Raw genomic sequence first — 11,819 nt, 5'->3', positions numbered from 1 at the left:
CAAAATACACTCCTAGACATAAAATACAGAGTTCTTTCATTAGTGAATTCTGAAACAAACCACCTAGCCTTTAACGAGCCTTTTCCAGGAGATAAAGAAAAAGGGAGGATGGGAGTAAGGAAGTGGTCTCATCTCTGTGGTGTTTTCGACCTTGGGGTACCAGCTTGTGAGTCCTACACATTAATTCTTGGGTCAGAGAGAAAGAGAAAAACAACTATTAAATGGGCCTTATTGAGTAACTCTTTTCCTGTATAAAACAATATCCTGTAAATGCTACCGTGGTATCAAAATATCACAACAGTTCTCTCCTTTTATCATGAAATGATAACATAGTATAAAGACAGAATGTAATAACATAATATAAAGACAAATCATAACTGTAAAACAAATCATAAATGTAACTAGTCCTTTGAGGAAGCTTAATATCAAAATTTCAAAAAGAAGAAAAGAAAAAGAAGAAAACGTCATTCTTTTCTTAGACAATCGAGTAATTTACAATCTAATGCTCAAAACATACATCAGGATCATCATCGATGACATCTGACACATAATCTGGGTCAATTTGTGCCAATTGCAAATACATTGAAGTAGCTGTACTAGTAGCTATACGGGTTATCATTGAACGTACACAGGGTACCACACAACAGACAATAATCATCAAAAACATGCTGCAACGGTTACAAAGGCTACAATTAGTTCCTACCATCTTCCAAACGTGTCCTGTAGCCACTTATGTAGCCACTGACCGTGACCTGTATTGGCAATTAGTTCTATCTGCAATGCTTCAAGTTTATTCATAGCTTGTGTGAATGAACCGTTAGGAGCGGTATTATTGGGAATGAAAGTACAGCATACATCAACGGTCACTAGACCACAGGTACCGGTCCAATTAACAGGTAAAGCTAATCTAAGGGTATTATTGCACATCCAATAAGCGTGTGGGATTGGTCTGGTCAGGCGCGTGACCATGTGTGATTTAACTAACTCCCCCCAGTCAGTGTCATTTAATACACCCTCTGGGGGAACAATGATCGATTCTCTGCTCGAACTTGAACTGTGTGTGTGTTCCTCCAGATATGATACAACTTCAGCCACAGAGACAGCTAGCCATGTCTCATTACAGCGTGCACCTGGGGAGTCAGAGAAGAATGTATAGTTATCCTTTGTATAATCTATGTGTGTGTCTGGGCCAGTTAACTTTAGTCTGCGCAGACATATCATACTAGTATTAAAATGGAGAGGGATCTGTCCTAAGGGCAGTGAGGGCTTTAACCTATTCTTAGGGCGTTTCATTGGGGCGCAGGTCCCTGCGGTGTCATTAGATAACTTCAATAATTCGCCTAATGGAGTCTCAGGGTTAGTTGGTGTGTGTGTGTGTCTAAGTAAGCAGTCGAGAGGGCTCAGAGTCAACTGTAAAGTGTCTTTAAGGAGAGCATTATCTCCACCGATTTTCTCTAGTCCCTCAGTGAGGGGGAAACCGGATATGGGGTATCCTACTATTACCTGTTCTGGATTAGCCTTAGAACAGACATAACAGTTACTGTTTCCTAAATCACGAGCGGCTGTTCTGGCATTTTCATACCAGGCGTTAGCTCCTGCTCTAGAGGGCGCATAAGATGGTTTATTAGTGGCGTCTATGTTGCTACTTACTGATTTTAGGGAACGTGAGGAGTGCATTAAGTAGGTGTCTTGCAAAATGGAGCATGAGGTATAGTCAGCAAAATATGACCTGCAGAAATGTGAACATGGTTGCAGTTTACAATACAAAATAGCAAAGAGAAATCCTAAGGTTAATGCGATAGATATGATAAATAACCTAAATATATAAGAAAGTATATAAGAAAAACAATTCTTCAGTTGTCTCCTGGCCTGGTCCCAGGTTCGAGAGACACAGAATAAGCGTCGTGTGATGACAATGGGCATTTCATTTTCTCCATTATCAGGATGAAATGAGTCTAGCTTTATCAGGTTAGACATCATGTGGTACTTTTGGCTCTCTGTTCCTGCTGGATGTTTGAGTACCTTGTTGTTGTTCTTTCAGACGTTGTGTGTTAATCAGTGATTGCGTGTGTGTATGTACATTGGATCCGGGCGCTGGCTCGCCTGAGATGTCATCTACCCGTGTGTGTTTATTTGCTCTGGATCCGGGCGCTGGCTCGCCGGAGATGTCGTCTGCTTGATCCGACGCCTGAGATGGTCCGATTGGGCTGGTCTTAACCCTGCTGGCATGAATCCACTGAGGTTGTCCGTCTGTGAGGATGCTGGTTCTTCGTCACTGCCAGTACAGTCTGGGGCTGGAACACGCGCGGCCTCCCAGAGTGTCCTTGGTTTTAGTGGCTTCTCCAGCATGCATCTCCTTGTCTCCACTGGTGGAACTGTGGAGGGGAAAAGCTGAGAGAGACAAACTTTCTGATAGTTATTATTCAGTTTTTCTACCAGGTTGTGAACATCAGTGGACAATGCAATATACATCACCTTCTACTAGCGGTGCCCCTCTGGAAGCTGACCATGGTGTTGGAAATAGTCTTATTTCAAATGGAGATAATTTGGTTACTGCAGATTGAGTCATTCTAATCTCACACAGGACTTGAGTAAGTAATTTGACACAGGTCATTAAAGTTTTAGCACACTTTTGAATTACTTCTAATGTGAATGAAGATCCTCTATCACTGTTAATCTGGTGAGGTATTCCGAATCTGGGTATTATTTCATTGCTCAACTTTTGACAGACTACTTCTGCAGTTTCTTTTGAGGTTGGATAAGCTTCTACTCATTTACTAAATTGATCCACTATTACCAGTAAGTACTTGATGCTTCCTTGTGCTGGCATATGTGTGAAATCAATTTGTAATGTATGAAATGGAAAATCTGGTTGTGGTAAATGCTGATGTTTCGCTTTTGAGCTACCTACATTAGTTCGTGCACATGTTAGACAGGTTGCTAATATGCTTTTTACTGCATGTGATGTTTTCTCAATTACAAATCTTGATTTTATTGCCCCTATTACCCCTCTTTGTCCGACATGACTCACACAGTGAAAATGTCGGGCAAGGACTGGCATCAGGGAATATGGGAGGGCAATCAAACCCTTAAGATTTTGTATAAGCCATCTCTGTCATCTAAGGTACAGTCATTATTCTCCCAATAGGTGTAATCACATGCAGAGGCTTGCTCTTGTATGAATTTTAAATCAACATTTGTTTCTAAATAGTCTGGGAGTGTAACAAGTGGCAGCTGTAGGGGCACAGATAATACTTCCTGTGGAGGTGGGAGCTGTGATGCAGCTGCAGCCTTGGCTGTCACATCTGCTAAGGCATTACCTGTTGCTTCGTCTGTGTCAGCTGTACTGTGTCCTTTCGTTTTTACAACTGCAACGGCCGATGGTAGCTGTATAGCCTGAAAAAGTCTTTGAACAAAATCAGAATTTAGCAATTTATTTTCCATCAGCAGATCTAAATCCTCCCTGTCTCCACAATGTGCCAAAGTCATGCACAACGCCAAATGCATAGCGGCTGTCTGTGTAAATCGTCACATGCTTATCCAAATGTAGCTCACAGGCGCGTATTAAAGCCATGAGCTCTGCTTTTTGTGCTGAGTGAAATGGTAATGAGTGAGCCTCTAGTATGATGTCAGGCAATGTCACCACTGAATAGCCACAAAGAAATGAGTTGTCATTCGGCCTTGAACAGGACCCATCCACATAAACCGTGGCTGAGTCTGGGATAGGTGTTTGCTCTAAATCTGGACGTGGTGCTGTGGATTCCTGTATACGTGTCATGCAGTCATGATCATCAAGCCTGTCTGAGCCATCCTGTCGGTCAGAAGAACACAGCATAGGATCAATAAATGTGCTGGCGAATCAGGTGTGCTGCTCGCTTTTATAGTGAGATTTGCATATGTTGTGTAGTTATGTTTGCTAGAATGGTCGTGACCTGGTGATTGGTGTGTAGAATAGTGTCATGTGAGAGTGTGAGCTTCTCGCAGTCCCTTATCATGATAGAGCAAGCTGCTACTGCCCTCAGGCAGGCCGGCATTCCCTGAACAATTCACGGACAGCACCTTTGAGTGGCGGAGGTCAGCACTCCCTGTAATGCATTGAAAGAGGCAGTCATTTCTGTGGACCACAGTATTCGAGGAGGCTTGTCTTTTTTACAACAGTCACGCAGAATGTGGTCATGAAAAGAACAGTCTGGTATCCACTGTCTGCAATAGTTCACCATGCCTAGGAAGGACAACATTTCCTTCTGTGTAGTGGGACGAGGGACGGAGGTCACAGCTTTGACCCTGTCTGCAGTCATGGAACGTTTTCCGTGAGACAGTGTAAATCCCAAATATTGAACAGAAGTCTGACAGTACTGCATTTTCTTTGCAGATGCTTTGTGGCCAGTCTTTTGGAGGTGCTGGAGAAGCATGTGTGTAGCAGTTTGACATAGTTTTTCACTTTCAGCACAGAGGAGGAGGTCATCCACATGTGGATCAGGGTGCAGCCCTGGAGGAGTGAAGCACCATTGAGAAAGCAGCAGAGCTGTCTATCATGCCTTGGGGCAAACGAGTCCAAGTGTACTGCTTATTTCTATGTGTGAATGCAAATAACGGCTGTGTGTCTTCATGCCACCACGGTAAAATGTGTATGCAATGCATGTCAATATGCTGTGAACATCTGAAACGAGAGGTGGCAGAGGAGATTTGCATTAATTTGCCTTAAGTCTTGTATGAAACGCCATACGCCAGGTTTGTTAGGCTTTGGCACAGGATTGACAGGAGTGTGGGCTTTATTGCTCCTGTAGTCAATAAATCTCCTATCATGACATCTAGGGCTGCGGCTTTTTCGGCAGAAATGGGATGTTGCTTGACATATACTGGCTCGTTGTGTTTTAATAGGTGTACGTGATAAAGTCAATAAATCATATATCATTCTCACTTTTTGACCACAATGTCATATTCTGGTATTCAGCTGGCAATGTAACTGCAGAAATAGTACAGTGGATAGGGTAGGTTAGATCTATGTGACGACATGGTGTAGTTATGTCATAAACTATGTCTGAGTTATGTGACAAAATCACTGTTTGACCTTCACTTGTGTGAGCAGTTATCATGTTGTTGAACAGTGTGAGAGAAACAAAAGTGTGGCTCCCAGTCATGGGATTACCTGGTAGTGGCGTCTGTACACGTTTTTTTGGCACAGTGTGTGACATAGAGTACCGGACAAAAAGGATGTTGAGTTCATTCTCTGCTGAGGGTCCAGCTGACACAGAGGATGTTCCTTCTCCATCATGTCGGTACATAGGGCAGAGAAAACATAAGCTGTTATCAGTGTCAGCAAACATTTCACCCTTTATGTTAAATGAAATACGCAAATTCATTTTTGCTTTGGGTGTCTGCGGCTGCTGGAAAACTGAGCTAAATTTGCACCTGTGGGGCCATTATTGCATGCTTCCCTTTGTTGCCAGTTACCTTGTCTGGAAGAGCTCCGCTGACGCCTAGTGGCAGGAACTTGTACTGCGTTCTGTGGTCGAGGCGCGTGTGCCCTGTTGGTGGCTGCAAAGCGACATTCTCTGGACCAGTGTCCTACCATTCCACAGCAAAAACACACATCTCTACTTTTATCTTTCCGTCCTCTGAAACTTCCTTGCTGTGCTGGAGCGGGTAATCCTGCATACATTAGTTTCTCACTTTCCTCTGAGCCTTCTACATCAAAATTCAACATTAACTTAACACTTTTAGCTTTCGTGGTAGTATCTGCACTGGCCTTCAGTTTTACTGACCTGTTTTCTGGCGATAATCGTTCGGGATAGGGCTCCGGAAATAAATTAGAATGCATTGAACTTACAGTCCGTAAGTTGTAAACAAAGTCAGTCACATAAGCACTTCCGCATGTTCTGGATACGTAATCATGGAAGTCTTCGCCGATTCGTGGACGTGGGTTACACGTAACCGGAAATGGGAGTTGTACTGAGCCGTTATTTGAGACTTTATTTTGTATTTTATTAATTTTTGGTTTTACAGGTACTTTAGATTTTTTATCGGACCTGTCTGTGGTCTTTGAATTATTCTGACCCATGTTCAGTGATTTCCAGAGGGGTTTACACGCTAGGAGGATTTAGGTTAGTATTTTCGCTGCGGCACAGCTGAGGTCACTTTAAATTTATTGCTAGCAATTTTTGTTTGGGTGAGCAACTCTCACTTAGCGAGCAACTCCTCGCAAAACAACAGGCAACTCCCTGTGTCTTTCTGCTTTTAATTTACTGCTTTTAACCCTTGAGACCCGTGTTTTTTTTTGTTTTTTTTTGTTTTGTTTTTTTTAAAAGAAAAATTAAACAATTAATTATTATTATTATTTTTTTTTTACGTATAAATGTGTTGTGTCTTTCCACTTGATTATAACTGATTTATTTATAACATTTTATATAAAAGAAAAACGAGAAGCACATTAATTCATAGTAATTTAACATAAAATTGTTTGATAGTGTTAATTTGGAAAGCCACAACTCTAGCGGGTCCACCAACACCACACAAGGGTTAATTTACTTTATTCGGGGACTGAGGAAGTCGTCAGTGTATCTCTCTGGATCACTAAGTGAAACTTCGTCAGCATATCCCGTTTTTTTTATGGATCGATCACTGAGAGAGGTATAATAGGTCTTTATATAAATATGAAAGACGCATATTTACCTTCTGTCAGTCATCCCACTTCTGACACCAAAATTGAAGGAAATTGCCGTCCCGGGTTTCCTCCGTGGCGTGAGCGATAAGCAGAGTTTTGTCCTTTCCTTCTAAGATTCCTAATTATTTAAAGTAACACTCAGGTATGCCGTTCAGCTGGGTTAGTTACAGCGCCGGGAGCAGCTTGGGAGAACAAGGAAACACAGACTGCTTCAGGTTGCCTTCCCAAATCAACTCAAAGGTTTATTTGATACACAGCAGTTTATATAGAGAAAAAAAGGTTCGTGTGTCAGCTTTCCCAGTTCAAACCGGTACAGACTAAATAAGGAAACGTCTTCCTGCCTTCTGAGCAAAGTATCCCTTGTGTAGTTTATCAGTTCAGCTATAATTTATGATCATCCCAGCAAAATACACTCCTAGACATAAAATACAGAGTTCTTTCATTAGTGAATTCTGAAACAAACCACCTAGCCTTTAACGAGCCTTTTCCAGGAGATAAAGAAAAAGGGAGGATGGGAGTAAGGAAGTGGTCTCATCTCTGTGGTGTTTTCGACCTTGGGGTACCAGCTTGTGAGTCCTACACCTTAATTCTTGGGTCAGAGAAAAAGAGAAAAACAACTAGTAGATGGGCCTTATTGAGTAACAGTTTTCCTGTATAAAACAATATCCTGTAAATGCTACCATGGTATCAAAATATCACAACAATACCAATTATAATCATCAATATTAAATCAACGTGCATGACACAAGATCTGTTTATCGCAAAAAACTAGACTATAAATCTAAAGCTGTAGCAGGAAACATCACATTTTTAGGACTTGCACTTGCGTTTTCCACATAGCCTCAGTCAGGATTTAAAGCAGAAACCTTCTTGTTGTGAGGCGACACTATGAACCTGTGGTAGGGTACCCTATTTCCTCATGTGCACCATGTATCAAGAGGTGAAGCTGTTAAACTGTTAAACAATGAGCCTTTAAAGACCAGCAGATGCACCTCTCTCCTTTAGACTGTGCCATATAGAGGTGATATTTTCCATATGGTCATACTTATTTTGAACTGTGAACCATGTGAAGTTGCTCCAGTGAAGTCCAAGTATAAAAATATAGAGTTGACTTCACAGGTTTTCTTCACCTGTTCATAAGCCCTACACTTTTCTCTCTCTCAGATCCCCACCAGCTGCTGTCAGTTTTATTTCAAGTGTCCTTTGATAACTTGGCCTCTTGAACCCTGTTCTGGCAGTGAGTCATAGTTTAAACCCATTTATCCATTTGTTATCTGTTCAGTTCAGGTCTGCAGCGTTTCCCGAGTTTCTGCTTTGTCCGCCTTCTCTTAGCATTTTCTCCTTGACCTGTTTGGCCCTACTATCAGATATTTTCTTGCTTTTGTTTATTTGATGTGACATTACTTATTACTAAGTAAATAAGCCAGATTTAGCCCTACAGGCCGATTTTCATCCATTACTCTTGAAGAAAATTAACTTTTCTGCACAGTTTAAAGTTTTTTAAATCACTGTTTCTATTATTACTTGAGGGCGCTTAATGTTTAAAGATGATGAAAACCTGATGAATGCCTGTTGATGTTGTCACTGGGCAACAAACCTGTGTCACTGTGTGAGTCAAAGGCAAATGTGACCATAATAAATTCTTTCCAAGGGACAAATAAAAAGTCAAAACTGTGCAACGCGCAGAATAAAGTTTTACAGCTGTGTTGTTGAGATAAAAGTGTTTAAAGATTGGCGTCCCCTGGCCCATAAGTGCTCAGGCAATGATGCCGAAAATTGATTATTCAGTTGTACTACAATGGAAATTTATCACAGTTGTGTTTTCTTTGCATTAGCTGACTTGACAAAGCTTAAAACCCCAGTCAGTGATAACAGATATCGGCAATGGTTATAAACTTTATTTGTTTTAGGATCTGTGCACACTAACATAAAAACTGGTGTTTCATTCTTCATTCTTCTAGCTCTTCTCCACAAAATAATCGCTATGGGTGCTGCCTACTCGAGATGTTATCAGATGTTATCAGATAATGACCATAAAAAGGTGACAGAAATGTACAAAGTGTCACGGCAAGTGAGATGAGCCGTGTGGAAAATAAAGGAGGATCCAAATGCAGGCAGTCGTGAAGGTGTAAAGGTGGTTTATTAAACACAAAAAGGAAAAGGACAAACGGCGAACGGAGCAATGACTAACTAGACTGGGAACAAACTAACTACAGAACACGAACCTGAACATGAGCAGAAACACTTGGCGGTTGACAGCAGGGAAACACACAGATGAGGCAGGGTGGAATACACAGATGAGGCAGGGTGGAATACACAGATGAGGCAGGGTGGAATACACAGACGGACCAGCAACAACAATGACGGAAGACATGACTTAAATACACAGAGAACCACAGGGGAATTACACACAGGTGGTGGACACAGCTGGGAATAATCAACAAGACGAGACAAAGGTAAAACCGAACACACTCACATGAGACCCAGACCTTCACAATAAAACAGGAAATGAGAACACCACACCAAGACGCAGACCTGACACTGAGAGACAGACAGGAAATGACATATGAAACTAAACCCACATCGTAAACCCAGATAAACAGAAACATGGAACTCTAATAATAGAAATCATAATCATCACCATAACACAACAAGAGAACAAGAACATAATCCCTGATGCAAACTTAAATCAAAACACAATAAACTCAAAATACTGGGTCCAACGGACCCAGAACCGTGACAGTACCCCCCCTCAAAGGGCTGGCTCCCGACAGCCCCAAACAAAAAGCACAAGCACCAAGCCAGGGCGGGCGGAGGGGGCCCAGGAAGGAGGGCCCGAAACACAAAAAACCAGGAGCACGAGAAACCAGAACCAAAACACGACTGTTCACTAGTCCACAACACAGTCAGGGGGCCGACCATGCACACAGCAACAGCGGCGACGGGCAAACAGTTCTGGGGACCGACCGTGCACACGGCAACGGCGGCGACGGGCAAACAGTTCTGGAGGCCGACCACTTGGAAGGTAGTGGCGGCCACCGAGCAGGTCCGGAGGACGGCCGCGATGCCAGCGGCGGCGACGAACTCTTTCCGGAGGCCGTCCCCGAAGGCCATGATGCCATCTTAGAGGCCCGGAAAACGGCCGGCAGAGGCGAGGCAGAACGGGTTGAGCTGGCTCCGACGGCGGTGTGGCAACCGCAGGATCAGATGAGGCCGGACCAGGCGTGGATGAAGACACGGAGGCCGGACCAGGCGTGGATGAAGACTAGGGCTGCCACAAACGATTATTTTGATAGTCGACTAGTCACCGATTATTTTTGCGATTAGTCGACTAATCAGATCATCATCCATTGGACGTAAAACTACAGCTTATTGCACCAGCAGCATATGCTCTTATATAACTATCATTAGCTTACAGCTTTAAGTGTTTAAGGTCTGTGCTAACTAAAAATAAAGACAAGATGATAGTTTATTGAATTTTAATGAAATTTGCAGATTGTTTCGGTGAAGTTTAATAAACTCCTTGCTATCTAAAATATAACAGGACACTGGAGTATATTCTGGAGCATCTCACACTTCTGATAATCAGCTGTCTGCTTGACGTTTATTCAGCTGTGTAAAAACTATAACTTTAATCTCAGCCAAACCGATTTACTCAGGAACAAATAAAATACAAAAAAAAAAAAAAAGCCAAACAATAACATTTTAAGTTATCTAAGTGACTCATATATATTTAACCTGAGGAGTGAAAGATGGCGGTGGGTTTGACAACGATTTGCGGGGAGTCCGGTGTTCTCACGGCGCTAGTGAGCCTAGCCCCCCGGCTCGCTAACGAGCTAGTGGGTAACAGACGTCTCCGAAAACGTCGGAGTGCTTTTGAAAATATGTGGTGTCCTGATAAACTGAGCAGATATTTGAGGTTTACACAGCTACATTCTCGGCTGAAAATATGTTAAACGTTTATTTTGTGACCCAGAAAGAATAATAAGAGTAACATTAAAACTAACTAGCTGCCGCCATTGTTGGAAACTGCGCTGGGCCGCGCTATGAATTCTGGGACACAGCTGCTTCTTCTTCTTCTTCTTCGGGGTTTAACGGTAGCTGACATCCTTGTACATGCAATGCTGCCATCTTCTGTTTCAGTCCGTTATTACACTCTTAAATCCTGCCACTTATTCCTGCGTCTTTTGTGATCTTACAAAGTTTCAAACGACGCGTCGACTATTAAATCAGTCGTCGACGATTTTGATAGTCTACGTAATCGTGACTAGTCGACAAATCGTGGCAGCCCTAATGAAGACACGGAGGCCGGACCAGGCGTGGATGAAGACACGGAGGCCGGACCAGGCGTGGATGAAGACACGGAGGCCGGACCAGGCGTGGATGATGACGGCAGCGGGACGGCTGCGGATGATGACGGCAGCGGGACGGCTGCGAAACCTGACGGCAGTGATGCTGCAGGAGGTGATGTGGAGATGTGCTGGCTGGGTCCTCCAGGACCGTCAGCAGGTGTGAGGATGTGCTGGCTGGGTCCTCCAGGACCGTCAGCAGGTGTGAGGATGTGCTGGCTGGGTCCTCCAGGACCCTCAGCTAACGAGGCGTGGTGCTGGGTGGGCTCCTCGGGCCCCCCAGCAGACGACACTTGAGGCTGGCTGGGTTCTCCTAAACCCCCAGCAGACGACACTTGAGGCTGGCTGGGCTCCTCAGGCCCTCCAGCCGACGAGGCAGGACGCTGGCTGGGTTCACCTGAACCCCCAGCTAACATGACTTGAGACTGGACGGGCTCCTCAGGCCCTCCAGTGAAAGCAGTCTCTGAAGCAGCAGGTACGGAGACCTCTGCCAGGGTGGACACTGGCTGGGACTGAGCAGCACCGTGGCTAGACTCAGGCAGCAACAGTGGGATACAGTCCTCAGAGGGCTGGAAGTGTTCCCCAATACACTCAGCAGAGGACTGAGGCGGACGGGTGAACTCACTTGAGCTCTCAGGGGGTGCTGAGAGCCGAGACTGTTCAGGTGAGTTCTCCGGTGAGGCTGCTGGTGCTGGTGTCTTGACCTCTAGGGGTCCAGAGTTGGCTGGTGACTGACACCCAGCCTCTGGGGAGGCCCTAGAGGGAGCAACTGTCTCTGAGATGGCCAGCTTAAATGAACCAGCAAA

This window comes from Astatotilapia calliptera, chromosome 9, assembly GCF_900246225.1.
Source record: "Astatotilapia calliptera chromosome 9, fAstCal1.2, whole genome shotgun sequence".
NCBI classification, from domain to species: Eukaryota; Metazoa; Chordata; class Actinopteri; order Cichliformes; family Cichlidae; genus Astatotilapia; species Astatotilapia calliptera.
The sequence above is the reverse complement of the archived record's forward strand: the minus strand, read 5'-3'. Positions refer to the sequence as shown.